This window comes from Mesocricetus auratus, unplaced genomic scaffold (assembly GCF_017639785.1).
Source record: "Mesocricetus auratus isolate SY011 unplaced genomic scaffold, BCM_Maur_2.0 Super-Scaffold_100011, whole genome shotgun sequence".
Lineage (NCBI taxonomy): Eukaryota > Metazoa > Chordata > Mammalia > Rodentia > Cricetidae > Mesocricetus > Mesocricetus auratus.
The window spans coordinates 76,245,403-76,267,664 of record NW_024429195.1 but is presented as its reverse complement, the minus strand read 5'-3'; positions in this window follow the sequence as shown (position 1 = coordinate 76,267,664).

Sequence of the window (22,262 nt, the reverse complement as noted above, 5' to 3'; positions counted from 1 at the left end):
CATTATAATAAATATCTTCCTAGGTTTATATACATATGTCTGGTTGATTCTATTTTTCTGAAGAACCCTGACTGATATACTTGTTAATCTATACAAATGCTAAGAGATCATTACAAGTAGCCATTGTTTGGAGTAAGAGCCACAGAACGAAGGCATAAATAACTTAGTTTTACTTTGCTCTAATTTGAGTAATTTTGAGTTGATGAAATTTATGATGCCCAATATCTACATAGTCTCATGGAGGTGCCATTTTTGAGACAAAGTCCCATTAGACAAGGATTTATTGAGTACCTATAATGTTATAAACCCAGTGCACACACAAGACTACATATTTTTTAATCATCACAGATAAGCAAACAAAAAGATCTAAAATGAACTCAACAACTGACTAACCAAAGGTAAGACATATAATCAGATGGTTCATATGGCAAAATGGCTGTCAGTGTTTAAAAGTTGACATAATTAATTTTAATTATGTTCATGAAATTAGAGTGGCATGGAGAACAAAGTTGTATGAATCGAAGAGGCGTGGGCTATTTGTACTAGAAACGGCTGTTTCACCCAAGCTTTGGATGAGTGAGTAGAGCTGGTTTACACAGGGAAGGGGCCAGCAGACTGGGTGGTGAGATTGCTCTGGAAGGAGAAGTGGTAAGTTAACCTGCTGAGACCAGTTCAGACAAAGTATGAGGAGACTATAAAGGTGAATGAGTACAAAACCAAGCACTATCCCTAAAGGACAGGGTAGCTGAAGAGCATTAAAGGGAGACTGTATAGCGTTCAAGTTCATGGTATTAGTTGATTTTTAGTTTTGGCAGAGGACAGAAGGAGAAGTCCAGCCTGAGAAAGTAGGACCTGCCTTCTGACGCTGAACTTGGGCATTTCATTGTTCTTTCATCCCTGAAACATAAGGGACTACAGTTTTCCAGGTCTGCCCTCCCTGACATACCCTGGGCAGATTTAGCTGCACCTGTTTTGTTGGAACTTCAGTGGCATGAATGAGGAAGGGAGGGGAAGCAGCTGCATTGTGTTACTAGGGATGCATAAATACCACAATCATTAGCTAGTCCAGGACCCATGAACTGGGCTATTATGAAAGCATTAGAGGAAGGTTGTTACCCAGTGAGTGAACCCAGAGCTCATTCTGGGAACAGCAGTTCTGGGGTGAAGGCAGCTCATTGAACTGTGCCTTGCCCAGGGAGTCAGCCATCCCGTGTCCTATCCTTTGGCCAGCAGTGATTTGGAACTGGGCTGCCATTCTTTATGGCAGACAGTCAGCAGTCGTCTCCTTTCCCCTTTTAAAAATGCCTGCAGAATAGAAACACTGTTATGGAAATCAGTTAGCAGCTGCTGTACATGAATGTTTAGAAAATTAATATTACTCACATTATACAGCACAGAAGCAGAATTTTAATGAAGCCTAGAAACTACAGGCACATTGACCCTTTCCCCTTATCAGAGAAATCTCAGAATGCCTAACTTTCCTTGAGAAAACTTCTCATTTCTACCCGGCTTCTATTGGGCTATTAGTGACAAAAATAGCACATTCACAACCCAAAGGAGCAAATATTTCAGAACATATTGTACTAAAATATGACAGTGTCAGCTAAACCATTATCTACACTTATTTCTCATTATTAATTCTTAACAATTAGGTATTCTTTGTTGCATGGTAATGGGCTTTGCTATATTATAAAAAATACTTTAAAGTCGTAAATGTCACACTTCGTTTGTACTGATTCTGTCAGAGATGATTGTTATTTGTCCTCACCACTGGGAATGTTCCTGGAACCTGGGGTCACCTATCAAAGTCAACACGATGGCCTCAGATGACTCTGGGAAGCAATGGGAGTTAATACGATGGCACCAGAGATGTCATCTTAGATGCATGAGGGAAAAAGACATGGAAGGAATCCCTAGGGAAAGGACACAGAGGGAATTTGATTGAAGAAGGCAGAATGCAGTTAGAGTAGAGGAAAGAGGAACGGTGCTGTTAGGAAGTCCTCAGATGCCATGAAAGAAAGGCACAGGCAGGATTTGTCCAGGAGTAGCTCTGGGAGATGATCAAAGGCAAGAGGACATGCCAATTAAGGTATTCCAAGGAGGGGGCAGAGAAGAGGCATGCTTTTCAGATAAGATATCCATTTTTTATGTGATGCATAACCTCAACCTTTGCAAAATGTGGTATTGTCTGGTATTAGAGCACACTACGTCTTGCCAAAGAAATTCAGGGTGACAGTAGAGAGAAGGTGACAGGGGTGGGGGAGAAGAAGGGAAAACTAGAACATTGGGTCAACAGCTAAAAACTACACAGGGAGAGATTTGGTTAGCTTCTGTGGAGACATTTGCCACGCACCCAAGTGTTATAGTCTCCCCTATTCATTACCTAAATGCACCGCCATCCGCTCTGTGGTAAAGTATGAGTGAGCCCTCACATCAAGATGTTTGATGATGGCCATTATAGGTAAGCATAGTTCTTTGTCTTTGCTATGACTGTCACCTGTATTGACTAAGTAATCACTGGATGTGGGCACTTGATGGGGGATGTCCTTCTCTATATATATGTTTTTCTTATTGGTTGGATAAATAAGTAACCAGTAACCAGGCAGAAAGGATAGGTGAGACTATGAGAAGAGGAGTAGGCTGGAGAGAGGAAGGCAGAGAGAGGCCATGGAAAGACGCCATGAGGCTGAAGGAGTAACATGTTGGATTACGGGTAAGCCACAGCCTTGCGGCAATATATAGATCAATAGAAATGTGTAAATAATTAAGAAAGAGCTAGCCAATAAGAAGCCCTAAGTTATCGGCCAACAATTTAATAATTACTATGTCTCTGTGTGCTTATTTGGGGTTGAAGGGCACCAGAACCTGGCAGGATAGAAACCTCCAGTTCCAGGCACTGGGTGATTTCAACCCTGATGCTGATAGGGTACAATGCTACTTGTTACCCACAATGTAGCTACAGCAATTTTGAAGGAGTGCTTTGGGTATGGCTTCCTTAGCTCACAAGGGCAGACAATCTGACTTCAGTTTAGGAGCTTGTATGTACGCATACAGAAACTGGCAAATGTTGCAAACTGGGGCTTCCTCTCCTTGCATCGCCATCCGAAGACCTGTTGAGCGAACATTTATGTCACTGGGTCTTTTCCTTTCAGATGACTCACAAGCCTGGTAGAGAGACACAACTTCCTTCAGAGATGCACAGATCTACTTGCCATCTCCTTGACTAAATTCCATAGGAATGTGTTGGTAGAGGAGATAATATAAACATTGTGGGGGACATTGTATATATGTCTGTGATGCTTCAGCTAAATATAGGGACCCTATCTAAAATAAGATGAAGATGAAGAAAATGATGAAAGCAAAGACAAAAATGAAGAGAATAGTTATGAATGCTGTCATGGTTGGAATCACCACTAGGTCACACGTTTATACTATTCTTCTCTGAGTTAACTGATCTCTGTAAGTCTGTTTCCTCAACTGTCCCACGGGGATCCAGCATCTACCTTCCAACACTGTCAGGTTTCACAACAGTATCCCTGTAATTCCTGCACGCCTGAGAAGTCTGCAACTTATTTTGAAGCAAATTAAAAAGATGACTTGATGGATGAATATTGACTGGGATGAATATAAGGTTAGACACTTGACAGTACAATTATAGCAAGATTATAGAACCCAGGTGGAGAGTTTATATGTGCTCATTGCAAATCATTCAGCTATTCTGTAATTTTCATAATAAAATGTTGAAACAAAAGAAGCAATTAAATGGTAGTAATGACAATAACAACATCAGATAATAATAATTATAAAAACAGAAATGACTCACCTTCTATATGTTTCCCTTCCCTCACTTCCCTGTAGCCCCAGTGATCTTGATGCTTCTGAAACACCGATGGTTGGGTCTCTTCTACACTTAGTCCCTCTGCATAGCCTAATGCTCTTAGATGGTTTGCTGGCAGCTCATCTCAGGGCTTTGCTTACATTTTATTGTCTTGCTCGAGCACTGCTGACCTCCTATGCATTGGTAATTATAAACCTTAGCCACTGGCATGCTCTGGTCTGTCACTTAGCTGTGTTTTCCTCCACGTACCAATATCTGCCTCACAGTGTATTTTTACGTGTTTTGTCATCTCCCCCTACAAGAATGTTAAATCTACAAAGACAGGGAATTTAATTTGGTCACTGTTGCTTTCCCAATGACAGTTTCAATATCTGTTACCTAATAACTGCTCAATAACTGTTTGAGGAAGCAGAGATGGAAAATAACTATCTTGGCTGACCCATAGCTACAGCTGGAATGAAGGCAACCATCCTAGTTTGGGTCGCTGCAGAAGCAGATCTTGATAGAAGACTTCAAAGTGTAGAGGAAGAAAAACATTTTTCTTATTTTATTTTTCAGTTTTCATAGTTTCCTCATCTCCAAGACAAACAATGGAAAACAAACCCAAGTTTATTTAGTATACCTATGGGGTATCGAGGGAATGGGTTCTCAAAGCTGGCTTTGGAAACTAGTTCATGTGGCATCTTTAACAAAGAACAGTGCATTTTTCAGAAGAGACACAAGACAAATGAAAATTAAATCATGTCCCTGGGCATGGCAGTTTAAGTGGGGAGAGAAATAACTGGTGGATAAAGCAAGTTAGTAGAGCTCTTTAATGTACATTTTCCAGAGCCATCTCTAAGCTGAAAATATACAGGTATCTTCAAGAGAGTGCAGAGAGCTCTCTCATTTCTGTTTCAGTCGAATTGTCTTCATTTCAATAATCTTCAAAAAGTGGTGCCATATACAGATCTCTCAGAAGATCACTTGAGTAACCCCAGGAAACACTGGTTAGGGGTAGAGAAGGAATCTAGGAATAGAACGCAGTTACTAAAGAACACGTGGTTAGGTTAGTTCCAAGATGAGATGCTGGTGCTGCTAGGGTTCATTCATAGAGCTATCTGACTGAGGGAGGGGCCTGGGATTTGAATACCCCAATTCCCACCATTCCTTCCCTGAGGGTGGCTTGGGTGGGTGTGTATTTGAGACTTCTGCCTTGTCCTTTTGGGATGAAGATGGTCAAGGAGCATCTGTCAAGGAATTTCTCTGTCAACATGTGTAGATGATGGCCATTAGAAGTTCAAATGGGGACAGGGAAAAAGATGGATGGGCGATGTGAAGAGAGGTGAAACAAGAATCGTGTTGACAGGTATGAGAGTGCAGCCACAATGGACAAAAGAGCATTTGGTTGCTGAGTAGGCTCAGGCCCCCACAGGGCTTGCTGCTGGTGCTGTGCTCAGCCCACAGGCCTGGCCCTGCTGCTGTTCATGCTGCTGGGGCGGGGTATGGGGGGAGAGCAAGGCCCACAGTGTTGCCTTCAGGTTGCAAACAGGTTGGTTGTGCCTGGAGTGCTTGCAGGGTGGCCGATCTGAGGACACTGTGGTATATAACAGCCTGGAGCTCTCAAAGGTCCTGTACCCAGACACACTGCCCAACTGCAGGGACATCCTGACTTTGAGCAACAGTAAGATATCCAAGATGAAGAACGGCTCACTTTCTGGCTTAAGTCTCCTCGAAAGACTTCTGTTTGGAGCTGCCACTGGAAACCATGTTGATGCTTGTGATCCTTGATGCCACCAAAAACCACCACACTGCTTGTTAAACAAGTCAGAGCTTCTTTAGTTCATAGAGGAAAAATTATTTTTTTTACCTATTATGCCAAATTTAAGACAGCATATTCTTTTTAGCAATGACCCAATGAATATTAATCTCACACATAAAATAGGAGCCATTGGAACAAAATGGTATTTATAGATCTCAAAGTGAATGTGCTGACTGAAAAAAATTCCAGAATACCAGAGAAGTTCAAGCCAGAATTAAGTATCTCATAAAATTTCCATGTTTCACTGATTACTGTTTATGACTAAAGCTACTAAGTTGGGCCAAGGGGAGAGATACAGTCCCTTACAGCAAAAACAAACAAGCCAAAACACCACTCCCAGAAGCAAAAGGTTATTTGGAACCCAATAATAAAGTCACCAAGCTTGAAGGAACCTACAGACTTATGGCTGCACTGTCGTTCCACCCAGAACCACATTTAATTTTTATGTATATAAAGTTAAACTGCTCAATTTAATAACCTTCATCTAGGTAGTTGGTACCGTGGGAGCCTGGGAAATGACTCGGGATGCTGAGTGCCTTTGTGGGTTTTGACTGGTGTGGTTCAGTAAGAGGAGAAGCTAAGATTTTATCTTGGGCGGATGGACAGACTGGCTCTTAGCATCCTGCCCCTCCTCTTAGTTATTCTGCTGTAGGGTAGATGGTGGCCTTGGTGAGTTGTGCTTTGGCTACAGAATGGGAATTGAAATATCTCACCCTCCACTCTTGGCGTCTTCCCTCTTCCTGATGAAAGAATTAAATGGAATAACACGCGGAAAGTGCTGTTTGGTACTTATTATTGGTACCTAATCAATCGCATCAGTTGATGATGTCTAGTCATTCATTTGTCCAGTGAATGTTTATTGAACACCTACCATGCCTAGGAATGAGTCAATGTTCTTGGGATTCATCACTGATCAAGACAGGTAAAAATTCCTGCCCTGAAGGCATCGGAAGTCTAGTGGGAAGGATGCAGGTACAAAATTAGCATTTAATACAGAAGATTGTACATTGCAACTCTGATTCCAACTGATAAATGCTGTAGAAGAGGGAAAAGGGATGTGGAGTGCCAGGAGGATAACACTGGTGCCTTGACTGATGGCACAAAGTTGTGCTTAATAACAAAGAGGACATGGGCTGTGGATTCTAGGTCCAGGGAAGAGTCAGAGCAGAGGCCCTACCAGCTCCATCTGATACAGGAATGACAAGAAAGCCAGCTGGGCTTTGGAGAGGAAGCAGACGTTGGCATGCAGGCAGAGGAACAGGGAGTTAGAGTGGTAACCATTGGACGAGAGACATGGTTTGATCTTGCTGGTCCCAGGGTGTCACCGTGAGGACTTTGGTTTTCTGTTGAGAGAAACGAGAAGCCACTTCAAGGTGTGGATGCCAAGAGGAAACTTGACCCACATCACACTTGAAAAGACCACTTCAGCTGCTCTATCGAGAATGGGCTCTAGAGAGGCAGTAGGCGCAAGAGATCTGTAAGAAGGTGACTGGAGTCACTGAGGTAAGAGATGCCGAATCACCTGGCCTGACTCATGAGACAGGCGATGGGGGAGGTTGTTTCCATGGTAAGTGCTGAGAAGTGGTTGGGTTCTGGTCCAAGCAGAGGAGGGAAGAGATGTGACCTACTGCCAAAGTGAGCTAAGATCTGATTGGCATGGGCTTTGGGGAAGAACCAGTCAGTGAACACAAAGGCTCAAGGAGTTTGATTTTAAAGAGGAGGAAAAAAAGGAGGAAAGAGAAACAGCTCCGCTGATAAAAGTGCTTGCCTTACACTGAGTTCAGCTCCCAGAAACCATGGAAAATAGCCAGGCGTGTATTGCCATCGCTGATTGGACCATGTGAGTTACATGAAAATAAAAGTGAAGACAGAAGTTGAGAAGGAGCAATGACATGGGGGTGGCATTCAGGAGGATTTGGAGTAGGTTATGTGTGGGGTAAACATGATTGAGACAGATTTTATGAGTGTATGAAATTCTCAAAGACTAAAAACAATATTATATTTTCAAAATCTGTGGGGTGATGCATGCTTGCAATCCCAGCACTGGACAGGCAGAGTCAGGTGGCTCCTTGGGGTTCCCTGGCAAGCCAGCCTAGATGAATCGGTGAGCTTCTGGCCGCTGGCAGTTCCTGTCTCAAAAATAGAAAGTGGTCAGCACCCCAGGAGCAAGGGCTGAGGCTGTTCTCAGTTTTCTATGTGCCATCTAGCATGTGTGCGCACCTACTCACACAGAAACACGTAGACATTTTCTCTCACTCCCTCTCCCCTTTCTCCTCCGCCCCCACACACTGCAGGATAAGAGGAGGAGAAGAGGGGCAAATGGGCATCAGGTGGCAGGAAAGGCGAGAGTCTGTCTCATAAGCAGCACCTCCTTCTCTGTAAGAGCAGCCCAGAGGGAGCATATGCTCAGATAATAAGAGAGGAATGCTGTAGCAGACCTGTTCTGAATGCCCCATGAGCCCATTCCACCCTTGTGGTGGCTATTCCTCGATATCGATTTGACTACATCTGGAATTAACTAAAATCCAAAAGTGGAGGGTGTAAGGATTCGGGCATTATGCTGACCTGCCTGCAGCACCCGGCATCTGCACAGCCTGCTGTCTACCGCCGTGGTTAAGCCTGTCTCAGGGCAGGATCCTTCCTCTGCCTGGGAACGCTCTGTTTGATCAGACATTTTGGAGGGCACATCCGTGGGGGATTTTTGCCTAATTTGAAGCGGGTAGATCTACTTCTAATGTGGACCATTGAGGTAGGAAGGCACATACCTTCAATCCAGATCTGGAGCCCGGAAGTCATACCTTTAATCTGGGTCACACCTTCTGCTGGAAAACTGTGCGGATATGGAAGAAGGAAGCTTTTGCTCTTTGCCTGTTTGCTTTCACCTTGCCTGAAAGTCCTTTCCTTCACTGGCATTAGAGCCAATTTCTTCGGGATTCCAGTGTATACTGAAGACCAGCTGAGACATCTAGCCTTCTGAACTGAACAACTACTGGATTCTTGGATCTTCTGTTCATAGTCAGTCATTGTTGGATTCGCCTGTAAATTATTCTAACACATCTCACTCACACACACATATATTAATTCTCTAAGTTTGGTTACTCTAGAGAACCTCGACGAATGCAATCCTCCAGTACCTCTAGGAGGTTGGTGGTGTTCCGATCATCTCCACTGAAACATTAAAATCGAAGTGTGGTTCTGTGATATGCTTTCTTCATGTAAAATACAGCATGAACCACCATTTCAGTCTATTAAGCAGCTCTCTTTCCAGTGGCTGCATTAGAATGCACTGATATATTCAGTCTTTCTTCTTTTGATGGGAATTAAGGTTAGCCACACATTTTGATGTGTTTGGCATTACAAACAATGCTACAATGAGCAGTCTTTTGTTCCTATGTATAAATACTTCTATAATAGGTGTCTAGGATATATTTATTTCTATATGTATGAATACTTCTGTACATGGGAGTCTAGATATGGAGAAGCTGAGTAGAAAGCAAGATTCATTGGTAGTCTCAATGATTTGGCCAGCTGGATTCCCCAGTGCTGGCACCAATGTAGCTGCTCACTCAGAGGTCAGCACATGGAGCACATGTCCTCAAGGACATAAAGTATATTATTGTCCTATGAAGTTTTAAAAAATTGATATTTTTAAATTTTATATATACACATATTAGTATGCGTATATAATTTCCTTCTTCTCTTTCCTCCTTCCTAACCTACCAATAAATCCCTTCTTGTGCTCTTTCCAGTTCATGTCCTCTCTTTTTCATGAATTGTTGTCACATATGTGAATCTATGTACATATATTCTTTTTTAAAAATCTATTTGTTATACATACAGTGTTCTGTCTTCATGTTTGCCTAAGGACATCAGGTCTCACTAAAGTTGGTTGTGAACCTCCACGTACCTGATGGGAATTGAACTCAGGACCTCTGGAAGAGCAGTCAAGGCGCTTAACCTCTGAACCATCTCCCCAGCCCATGAACATATATCCTTAAATATATAGATTCAACCTGCTCAGCCTGTATAATGTTACTTGTATACAATACTGTGTGGTATTGGCCAACCAACTGGTGTGTTCTTCCTAATGGGAAGACCATTTCTCCTGCTTGGGTCTCTGAGTTTCTGCCTCTTACATGACAGATTATTTTAAAAATCACTGCTGGCAAAGTTGCCTGGTACATCTGGGTCTTTATGCTCCTTTAGGTTCATTACCAGTTACTAAACATTAGCAAACTTTGGGGACAGCTCTAAAATGAAGTAGTGAGTTGTTTTGTCTCCTAGAAGGGCTGATGACATTATAGTGACAAAACTGGAAAGTGTTAACAGCATTACTTAAAGGTCACCAGATGTGGGATTAAATTGTCACTAATCTATTTTTTGTGCCAATGTGAAATTGATAATTCAAGGGTAGCAGGTTTTCTTATCAGTTAATGTCACAGTGTTCAATAATTATTGTATTTATTATTTCCCCATTCAAAATTAAAATTCTGATTGGTGAGGAAGCTGTTTATGAGTCTGGGGGGAGCCTCTGACATTTAATATAATCCCCCAGTAAGTCAGATGGGTAGTTGTTTTGATGAAAGCCGTGGACAAAGTGCTATTAAACCAAATGCGAGGAAGACATTATTTTGTAAATAACTATGGTGATTAAAGCTTTGTTTCACATCATTAAAAATGTGTTACCCCATCTCTATTACTTCTCACTAATGCGGTTCAGCAAGAGAGGCCTCTGTTCCCAGAAACAGAGAAAAGAAAGATCATACATTTAAATGCAAACTTAAATCACTCTGGAAATCTGATAACTGCATCATAGAAGACTGAGGTGAGTCTGCTTGCTGGTCCTTTAAGAGTGTCATCATGTCCTTAGCAGTCACAGCCTTTTGGAACTTTCTAGTAGAATTTGCTCTATGACTTATGTAAAGTCACTTCAGCGTTGCCCTGTCCTTGTACCAGCTGGGACTTACTGACCAAGTGAGAAGTTTAAAAAGTCAGTGTGGTCTCATTCAGGCAACATGACTTCTGCCAAGCTTCCAACCCCCCCACTGGGTCAGCTTTATTGCTCATACAATTAGCGATGGCTGCCTGGGTGCGGCTCCCTGCAGTAGCCACTCTCCCAAGTCCATCCATTTCCCCTCACACAGCATGCCTGTGCCTGGCTCATTTCAGCTTTCATTAGCCTTTGTGACTTCTGGCCACGAAGGTGTGGCTCACCTAATCCCAGATGTTCTGCAGTGCAAAAATAAAACACCCCTACAACTTGCCTTCTCCACTCTTGTCGCTGAAATATTTAACTGGAAGCTGAAAAACTTAGTGTCTATATCCAGGCCATCCCCATCAGGAGGGAGCCATCACAAATCTGATGTTCTCCATAATAAAGTTTCTCTCTTTTTTTTTTTTTTTGTGCACAGGACTGGAAGCTACACTAGCCTCTCTCCACACATTCAGTTCTAATTCATGAAGACATATGCAGCAGCCTTGTTGGGGGTCAGCTGGGACTGATGGTCCAGGTGCAGGCCTGGCTGAGAACCATGAGACTGAGAAGGACTGGTTTGGGCTAGGAGGCACTAGATTTCACTTGAGTTAAATCACAGCTTCTGTGTTTATTGTAGACGAGTGTCACATATGTTGCATTTTATCTTAAGCAAAAATGGCCCCAGAAGTGTACCTAAAGTGTTTAAGAATCTTTTTCTCATGACCCCAGGCCAACGTCCAGCAGTTAAGATGGTCGTGCATGAAGGTAAAAGGTCTGCTTAGTCCCTCCTAGTCATTTTGGCCAGAATAAGCATTTGCTGGCCTGTGATTCCAGCTAATGGACTGGCATTATAATCCATCACTCTGGTTTCAGCTGCCTGCCCTCAGGTACTCATAGGGCTTAGGAAGATATGTTAATATTCTGATTCACCAGACATTGGAACCCTCATACTCATCCAGAACACATGGCTCGAGACAGGTATTTTCCAAAAGAAATGTTGTGCTGTATGTAGAAATGAGGGACAAGGCCTGGCCAGGACCGTTCAAACTAACAGTGTGTAACTAAGCCATGACCTGGGCTCCTCAGAGGAGAAGTAAACACACTGATATTGTGGTGTGTGCTTCCATATATAAAGAAGATAATGGAATGTAAAGTGTATCTGATTTGTATGTCTTACTGTCATATCACTGTGCCTACATATTTGATAGAAGCAACTCTTTTGATCTATTTATTTATTATGCATACAGTGTTCTGCCTGCATGTATCCCTGCAGGCTAGAAAAGGACATCAGAGCTCATTACAGATGGTTGTGAGCCACTGTGTGGTTGCTGGGAATTGAACTCAGGATCTTTGGAAGAACAGTCAGTGCTCTTAACTGCTGAGCCATCACGACTTAACGAGGAAAGGTTTGTTCTTGGCTCAAGTTTCAGTTGTTATGGGCATGGAAGGAACAGAGGAGAAGTTCATTTCCTCCCAGGAGTAGTGGTAGAGACTGTTCACGTCATCGTGGACCATAAGGCTAAAGGTGGGGTAGGGACGGCGGCCCAGGCTATATCCTTTAAGGTCCATCTCTGGTGACCTACTTTTGCCGGCTAGGCCCTACTTTCCCAAAGTTCCAGAGCCTGCCAACACAGCACCCCCACTGGAGAACAAAAGCTTAAAACATGAGTCGGTGGATGACATTTTAGATCAATCCATAACCCAGTTTGTACAGTCCGTCTCAGAGAGCTAATTAGGAGTGGGATAAAATGAAATAAAAAGTTTTGCATACATAATGCTCAATAAACAGTTGAGATCCCTGCTAAACTTTGCATCAATCATTATGCCAAAAATGCCTCACAAATAACTTTTGCAGAAGAGTTAATTTATCTTATGGTTTTGGAAGTCTTCAGCTACTGAACCTGAAAGAAAAGGCTGGTGATAAATGAGGGCATACAGTCAAAGGGAATTATTATTATTTTTCTTGTATAAAGGTGTCTGTTGTGCAAGACCTTGTCCTTGGAGACAGAGCAGAATCCCACAGCAACATGTTCCTGGTTGAACATGAGCCTCTTCCTGAGAGTCATTAGAGAGGGCAGGAGGAAATAGGGCTCATAAATTAGTAAATTTACAGGCCCCAGGACCTGTGTTTTCCCAGCTTCCTCTCCCTTTCCCAGCCCTCACCTAACTCTTTATTTTAAGGACATGAGATGCTTCTGGCTGGACTTGAGTTTTGTGATTAATTCTCAAGATTAGTCCCTCCATGAAGCTTAGAGAAAGAATTCTTTGTAGGTGAGAGAAGCTTGGGACTGTTGCTTAGATTCCGCCCCCCTGCATTTTTTAAAATTTAAGTTAGAAACAAGCTTGTTTCACATGTCAGTCTCAGCTCCCTCTCCTTCCCCTCCTGCCCTGCTCTCCCCACCAGGCCCCTCAGTCCCCCACCTAATCTCCACTCTGATCCCCCACCCAATCTCCACTCTGATCCCCAGGTAAGGTGAGCCCCTCCATGGTGGATCTCCAGAGTCTGTCATTTCATCCTAGGCCCATCCTAGGACCTAGGCCCTCCCCCAAGAGTCCCGGCTGAGAGAGCATCCCTCATTGTGGGATGGGCGCTCAAAGTCTATTGCACGCCAGGGATAAATACTGCCCAAGGCCCCATAGATTACCTAGGCCTTTTCACTGATACTCACACTCAGGGGGTCTGGGTCAGTCCCATGCTTTCCACACAGCCATCAATCTGGGGTCCAAGAGCTCCCCCTTGTTCAGGTCAACTTTTTCTGTGGGGAAAACCAGCCCAGTCTTAACTCCTTTGCTCATCAGTGCTCCCTTTTTGTCACTGGATTCCAGGAGTTCAGTTTAGTGTTTAGCTGTGGGTGTCTGCCTCTGCTTCCATCAGTCTCTGGATAAAGGTTCTATTTCCTAGACTCTCTGGAAGTGGGATTGTATGCTGGCACTCCCTGAGTCATGTCTAAAATCCATATGAGTACAAACCATGTTTCTCTTTTTGTGACTGGCTTACCTCACTCAGCATGGTTTCTTCTAGTGCCATCTATTTGCCTGCAAATTTCAAGATTCCATTGTTTTTTTCCGCTGAATAGTACTCCATTGTGTAAATGTACCACATTTTCTCTATCCACTCTTCAGCTAAGGGGCATCTAGGTGGTTTCCAGGTTCTGGCTATTACAAACAATGCTGCTATGAACATAGTGGAACAGACTTCCTTGTTGTATAAATGTGCATCTTTTGGGTATATGCCTAAGAGTGGAATTGCTGGGTCTTGTGGTAGACTGATTGCCATTTTCCTGAGGAATCTCCATACTGACAGAATGAGTTTGTATTTCCACCAGCAGTGTAGGAGTGTTCCCCTTTCTCTACATCCTCTCCAGCATAAATGTTGGAGTTTTTGATTTTAGCCATTCTGACAGGAAAGATGGTATTTCAGAGTTGTTTTGATTTGCATTTCCTGGATGGCTAGGGATTTGAGCACTTAAGTGTTTCTCAGCCATTTTAGACCACTCTACTGAGAATTCTCTATTTAGTTCTATACCCCACTTTTTAATGGGATCCTTTGGTGTTTTGGAGACTCTCTTCTTGAGTTCTTTGTAAAGTTTGGAGATCAGCCCTCTGTCAGATGTGGGGTTGGTGAATATCTTTCCCAATCTGTGGGTTGCCCTTTTGTCTTGCTGACTGTGTCCTTTGCCTTATAGAAACTTCTTAGTTTCAGGAGGTCCCATTTATTAATTTTGATCTCAATGTCTGTGCTACTGGAGTTATGTTCAGGAAGCAGTCTCCTGTACCAATTCATTCAAGGGTACCTCCCACTTTCTCTTCCAACCGGTTCAGTGTGGCTGGATTTATGTTGAGGTCTTTGGATTTAAGTTTTGTGCATGATGATAGACATGGATCTATCCGCATTTTTCTACATGTCAGCCTCCAGCTATGCCAGCATCATTTGTTGAAGATGCTTCCTTTTTTCCATTGTATAATTTTAGCCTCTTTGTCAAAGATCAGGTGTTCATACATGTATGGGTTAATGTCGGGGTGTTCAATTCGATTCCATTGGTCTACCTGTCTATTTTTGTGCCAATACCAAGTTGTTTTTAGGACTATAGGCCTGTAATACAGCTTGAAGTCAGGGATGGTGATGTTCCCGTGTTGAACAGGGTTGTTTTGGCTATCCTGGGTCTTTTATTTTTCCATATAAAGTTGATTATTGTTCTTTCAAGGTCTGTGAAGAATTGTGCTAGGATTTTAATGGGGATTGCGTTAAATCTGTATATTGCCTTTGGTAAGATTGCCATTTTTACCTTGTTGATCCTACCTATCCAAGAGCATGGGAGACCTTTTCATTTTCTGGTGTCTTCTTTAATTTCTTTCTTTAAAGACTCAAAGTTATTGCTCTACAGGTCTTTCACTTTTTTGGTTAGCATTACCCCAAGGTTTGTTATGTTGTTTGTGGTTATTGTAAAGGGTGATATTCCTCTGATTTCTTTCTCAGCCCTTTTATAGTCTATATATAGTAGGGCTACTGATTTTCTTTAGTTGATCTTGTATCCTGAAGGTATTTCTCAGCTGTCGGAGTTCCCTGGTAGAGTTTTTGGGTCACTTATGTAAACTATAATATCATCTGCAAATAGTGAAAGTTTTAACCTTCTTATCCAATTTGTATCCTCTTGATCTCCTTTTGTTGTCTTATTGCTCTAGGTAGAACTTCAAGGACAATATTGAAATGGTATGGAGAGAGTGGACAGCTTTGTCTTGTTCCTCATCTTAGAGGAATCGTGTTGAGTTTCTGCCCATTTAGTTTGATGTTGACTGTTGGTTTGCTGTATATAGCTTTTATTATGTTAAGGTAAGTTCCTATTATACTGGATTTCTCCAAAACCTTTATCATGAAGGGGTGTTGGATTTTGTCAAAGGCTTTTTCAGCATCTAGTGAGATGATCATGTGATTTTTGTTTCTCAGTTTGTTTATATGGTGGATCACATTGATGGATTTTCGTATGTTGAATTCCTGCATCCCTGGAATGAAGCATGTTTGATCATGGCGGGTGAGTTTTCTGATGTGTTCTTGGATCTGATTGCCAGTATTTTGTTGAGTATTTTTATGTCAATGTTCATGAGGGATATTGGTCTGAAGTTCTCTTTCTTAGTTGTGTCTTTGTGTGGCGTGGATACCAAGGTTATTGAAGCCTGGTACAAAGAGTTTGGCAAAGACCCTTCTGCTTCTATTATGTTGAATACTTTGAGAAGAATTGTTATAAGCTGTTCTTTGAATTTCTGGTAGAATTCTGCACTAAGGCCATCTGGCCCTGGCTTTTTTTTTTTGTTGGAAGACTTTTGATGACTGCTTCTGTTTCCTTAGGGGTTATAGGTCTATTTAAATTGCTTATCTGTTCTTGATTTAATTTTGGCAAGTGATATCTATCCAGAAAATTGTCTGTTTCCTTTAGATTTTCAAATTTTGTGGAGTAGAGGTTTTCAAAGTATGGCCTGATGATTCTCTGGATTTCCTCAGAGTCTGTTGTTATGTCCCCCTTTTCATTTCTGATTTTGTTAATTTGCATGTTCACACCCTATCTTTTGGTAAGTTTGGATAAAGGTTTCTCTATCTTGTTGATTTTCTCAAAGAACCAACTCTTCATTACATTGATTCTTTGTATTGTTTTCCTAGTTTCTACTTTATTGATTTCAGCCCTCAATTTGATTATTTCCTGGCGTCTGCTTAGATTTTAAAAATAGCAAGTTCCTGACATTGAATGGTTAGTAAAATAGACTCCTGAATTCTTTCTGGCCTTAGAGTTCAAGGTCTGCAGGCTGCCACACTGTGAGAAAAGTTGACAGAGTGAAGTGTGTTTGCAGTAAGTGTCTCGTGAGCCACATTGTGGTTTTCGTCTTGGGACCCTGCTGGACAGTTAGTGTTTTTAGTTTAAAATCTTTGGCCTGCTGCCATTGCTCAGCAAGCTCCAGGTCTCAGATTCAATGCCCAGTCAAGGACTAAATGAATAAATAAGGGTTATAAAATTAGGTATCTTGCTCCTATTACTATGAGTTTTTTTCTTCTTTTTAAAATTTAAATTAGAAACAAGCTTCTTTTACATGTCAACCCCAGTTTCCTCTCACTCATCTCCTCCCCGACCATGCCAGCCCCCTATCCCATCCTCTTTCTGCTCCCAAGGGAGGGTGAAGCCTTCTATAGGGGATCTCCAAAGTCTGTCATAGCATTTGGAACAGGGCTAGACCTTCCCCTGTGTGTCTAGGCTAAGAGAGTATCTTTCTATGTGCATTGGGATCCCAAAGTCCATTCATGTACTATGGATTAATACTGATCCACTACCAGAGGTTCCATAGATCAACCAGACCTCCAAACTGACATCCTAGTTCTGGGGGTCTGGAACATTCCTACCCTGGTTTCCCTCTTATCAGTCTGTGTGTTTCTCCAGTCTGGTCTTGACCTCTTTGCTCATCACTCCTCCCTCTCTGAAACTGGATTCCACAGTTCAGCTCAGTGTTTAGCTGTGGGTATCTACTTCTGCTTCCATCAGCTGCTGGATGAAGGCTCTGGGATGGCATATAAGGTAGTCATAAATTTCATTATGGGGGAAGGACATTTAAGGTATTGCTTAGATTGTTAGTTGGCGTCATTCTTGTAGCTCTCTGGGCATTTTGCTAGTGCCAAATTTCTCTTTAAACCTATAATGGCTCCCTTATTATGGTATTTTTTTTCTTGCTCTCTTCTATTCTTCCCCTGACTCAATCTTCCTGCTCTCCCATGTCCCCCCTCCTCTTTTCCCTTCCTTTTCTTCTAACTCCCTCTCCTCTGCCCCCATAGTCCCAATTAGCTCAGGAGATCTTGTCCCTATCCCCTTCTCTGGGGGACCATATATGTCTCTCTTAGGGTCCGCCTTGTTTCCTAGCTTCTCTGGCGGTATTGATTGTAGGCTGCTACTTCTTTGAACTAGGTTTAAAATCCATATATGAGTGAGTACACACCATGTTTGTCTTTTTGTGACTGGGTTACCTCACTCAGGATCGTTTTTTCTAGTGCCATCCTTTTGCCTGAGAATTTCAAGATTCCATTGTTTTTTTTTTTATCTGCTGAGTAGTACTCCATTGTGCAAATGTACCACATTTTCTCCATCCATTCTTCAGTTGAGGGGCATCTAGGTTGCTTCCAGGTTCTGGCTGTATGAGTTTGCATTCCCACCAGCAGTGGAGGAGTGTTCCCCTTTCTCCACATCTTCTCCAGTACAAACTGTCATTGGAGTTTTTGATTTTAGCCATTCTGACAAGAATAAGATGGTATCTCAGAGTTGTTTTGATTTGCATTTTCCTAATGGCTAAGGATGCTGAGCACTTTCTTATGTGTCTTTCAGCCATTTTAGACTCCTCTACTGAGAATTCTCTACTTAGTTCTGTAGCCCACTTTTTAATTCAAGTATTTGGTGTTTTGGTGATTAGCTTCTTGAGTTCTTTGTATATTTTGGAAATCAGCCCTCTGTCAGATGTGAGGTTGGTGAAGATGTTTTCCCATTCTGTGGGCTGCCGTTTTGTCTTGTTGACTGTGTCCTTTGCCTTACAAAAGCTTCTCAGTTTTAGGAGGTCCAATTTATTAATTGTTGATCTCTATGTCAGTGCTATTGGTGTTATATTCAGAAAGTGGTCTCCTGTACCAATTCGTTCGAGGGTACTGTCTACCTTGTCTTCTAATAGGTTCAGTGTGGCTGGATTTATGTTGATGTCTTTGATCCATTTGGATTTAAGTTTTGTGCAAGGTGATAGACATGGATTGGTCTGCCGTCTTCTACACACCAGCATCTAGTTCATTTATGCCAGCACCATTTATCAAAGATTATTCCATTTTCTATTATATAATCTTAGCTTCTCTGTAAAAAAAAACTCAGGTGTTGGTAGGTGTGTGGGTTAATATCAGGGCTTTCAATTAAATTCCATTGGTCTATCTGTCTATTTTTGTGCTAATACCAAGATGTTTTGAGGACTGTAGCTCTATAATAGAGATTAAAGTCAGGGATGGCGATGCCTCCAGACTTTCCTTTATTGTACAGGGTTGTTTTGGTTGTCCTGGGTCTTTTGTTTTCCTATATAAAGTTTCAAGGTCTGTGAAGAATTGTGTTGTGATTTTGATGGGGGATTGCATCGAATCTGTAGATTGCTTTTGGCAAGATTGACATTTTTACTATTTTGATCCTACCTATCCAAGAGCATGAGAGATCTTTCCATTTTCTAGTATCTTCTTTAATTTCTTTCTTTAAAGACTCAAAGTTCTTGCTATATAGGTCTTTTACTTGTTTGGTTAGCGTTACCCCAAGGTATGTTGTGTTGTTTGTGGAAATTGTAAAGGGTGATGTTTCTCTGGTTCTTTCTCAGTCCCTTTGTCATCTTTATGTAGTAGGGCTACTGATTCTTTGAGTTATCTTGTATTCTGCCACTTTTCTGAAGGTGTTTATCAGCTGTAGGAGTTCCTTGGTAGCATTTTTCAGGTCACTTATGTAAACTATTATATCATCTGCAAATAGTAAAAGTTTGACATCTTTTTTTCCAATTTGTGTCCCCTTGATCTCCTTTTGTTGTCTTATTACTCTAGATAACTTCAAGTACAATATTGAAGAGATATGTAGAGAGTGGACAGCCGTGTCTTGTTCCTGATTTTACAGGAATCACATTGAGTTTCTCTCCATTTTGATTTTGACTGTTCATTTGTTGTATATTGCTTTTATTATGTTTAGATATGTTCCTCTTATCCCTGATCTGTCCACGACCTTTACCATGAAGGGGTGTTGGATTTTGTCAAAGGCTTTTTCAGCATCTAGTGAGATGATCATGTGGTTTTACTTTCTCAGTTTGTTTATATGGTGGATTACATTGATGGATTTTTGTATATTGAACCATCCCTGCATCCCTGGGATGAAGCCTACTTGATTATGGTGGATGATTTTTTTGTTGTGTTCTTGGATTTGATTTGCCAGTATTTTATTGAGTATTTTTGCATCAGTGTTCATGAGGGATATTGGTCTGTAGTTATCTTTCTTAGTTGTGTCTTTGAAGCCTGGTACGAAGAGTTTGGCGAAGATCCTTCTGCTTCTATTGTGTTGAATAGTTTGAGAAGAATTGGTATAAGCTGTTCTTTGAATTCCTGGTAAAATCCTACCCTGAAGCCATCTGGACCTGGGATGTTTTTGGTTGGAAGACTTTTGATGACTGCTTCTAACTCATTAGTGTTTGTAGGTCTATTTAAATTGCCTATCTGTTCTTGATTTAATTTTGGCAAGTGATATCTATCCAGAAAATTGTCCATTTCCTTTAGATTTTTGAATTTTGATGAGCACAGTTTTTCTAAGTATGACCTGATGATTCTCTGGATTTCCTCAGTGTCTGTCATTATGTCCCCCTTTTCAATTCTGATTTTGTTAATTTGCATGTTCAAATTCTGCTGATTGGTAAGTTTGGATAAAGGTTTGTCTATCTTGTTGATTTTCTCGAAGAACCAACTCTTTGTTTCATTGATTCTTTGTATTGTTTTTCTTGTTTCTACTTTATTGATTTCAGACCTCAATTTGATTATTTCCTGGTGTCTACTCCTCTGAGGTGAGTTTCCTTCTTTTTGTTCTAGAGGTTTCAGTTGTTCTGTTAAGTCTCTAGTGTGACTATTCTCCAGTTTCTTCATGTGGGCACTTAGTGCTATGAACTTTCCTCTTAGCACGGCTTTCAAAGTGTCTCGTAAATTTGGGTATATTGTGTCTTCATTCTCACTGAATTCTGGGAAGTTTTTAATTTCTCTTTTATTTCTTCCCTGATCCAGGAATGGTGCAATTGCACATTATTCAATTTCCATGAGTTTGTAGGTTTTCTGCAATTTATGTTGTTGACTTCTAACTTTAAAACATGCTGGTCTGATAAGATACAGGGGGTTATTCTAATTTTTTTGTACCTGTTGAGTTTTGCTATGTTGCCAAGTATGTGGTCCATTTTAGAAAAGGTTCCATGTGGCACTGAGAAGAAGGTATATTCTTTTGTGTTTGGATGCAATCCAATTGGGTCATAACTTCTATTATTTCCTTTGTTTCTTTGTTAAGTTTCTGTCTGGTTGTCCTGTCTAGTGGTCAAAGTGGTGTGCTGAAGTCTTCCACTATAAGTGTGTGAGGTTTTATATGTGATTTCAGTTTTAGTAATGTTTCTTTTACGAATGTGGATGCCTTTGTATTTTAGGCATAGATGTTCAGAATTAAGACTTCATGACTTCATCGTGATGAATTTCTCCTGTGATGTATATGAAATGAATGAAATCAATCTCTTTTGTTTATTTTTGTTTAAAGTCTAATTTGTTAGATATTAGGGTTGCTATCCCTGCTTGTTTCTTGGGTCCATTTGAATGGAAAATCTTTTAACTCTTAACTCTGAGGTACATCTGTTTTGAAGTTGAGGTGTGTTTCTTGTATGCAGCAGAATGATTGATTCTGTCTTCATATCCATTCTGTTAGTCCATGTCTTTTTATTTATTAAATTAATTATTTGTTTATTTACTGTTTTTTATTAAGGTCACTAATACTGAAGGGTATTAATGACCATTGATTGTTCATTCTTGTTTGTTTTGGAGTTGTTTGTGGTGTGGAATTGTCTGTGGATTTCCACCCCTTTTTTCTTTTGTCTGTTGGTAAAGTGGGATTATGTATTGCCTATGTTTGTCTTGTTGTAGCTAACTTTGTTGGGTTGGAGTTTTCCTTCCAGAACTTTCTACAGGTCTGCATTAGTGGATATGCATTGTTTAAATCTGGTTTTGTAATGGAATATCTTTTTTCTCCATCTATAGTGATTAAAAGCTTTGCTGGGTATAGTAGTCTGGGCTGCCATCCATGGTCTGTTGGTGTTGGTAGAATATCTCTCCAGGATCTTCTGGATTTCAGAGTTTCCATGGAGAAGTCAGGTGTAATTCTGATAGGTTTGTCTTTATATGTTACTTGCTGTTTTTCCTTAGCTGCTCTTAATATTCTTTCTTCATTCTGTATGTTTGGGGTTTTGCTTATTATGTGACAAGGGGACTTTTTTGTGGTCCACTCTATTTGGTGTTCTGTAAGCTTCTTGTACTTTCATTGGCATATCTTTCTTTAGGTTGGGAAAGTTTTCTTTTATGATTTTGTTGAATGTATTTTCTGCCGCTTTGAGGTGGGTTTCTTCACCTTCTTCTATACCTATTATTCTTAGGTTTGGTCTTTTCAAAGTGTCCCTTATTTCCTGGATATTTTGTGTCAGGGATTTGTTGGACTTAAGAATTTTTTTGGTTGATGAATCTATTTCTCCTAGTGTATCTTCAATCCCTGAGATTATCTCTTCCATCTCTTGTATGATGTTGGTTATGATTGCAACTGTAGTTCCTGATCATTCACCCAGGTTTTTCTTTTTCCAGAATTCCATCCATTTGTGGTTTCTTTATTGTCTCTATTTCAGTTTTTAAGTCTTCAACTGTTTCTTTCATCTGTTTGCTTTTTCTTGGATTTCTTTAAGAGAGTTGTCTATTGTATTTTTTGGTTTGTTTTTTCTTCCATTTCTTTAAGGGATTTTCTCAAATCCTATTTGAGGCCTCTATCATTTTCATGAAGTTGTTTTTAAGGTCATTCTCTTCTGCTTCGTCTGTCTTAGGATGTTCAGGTCTT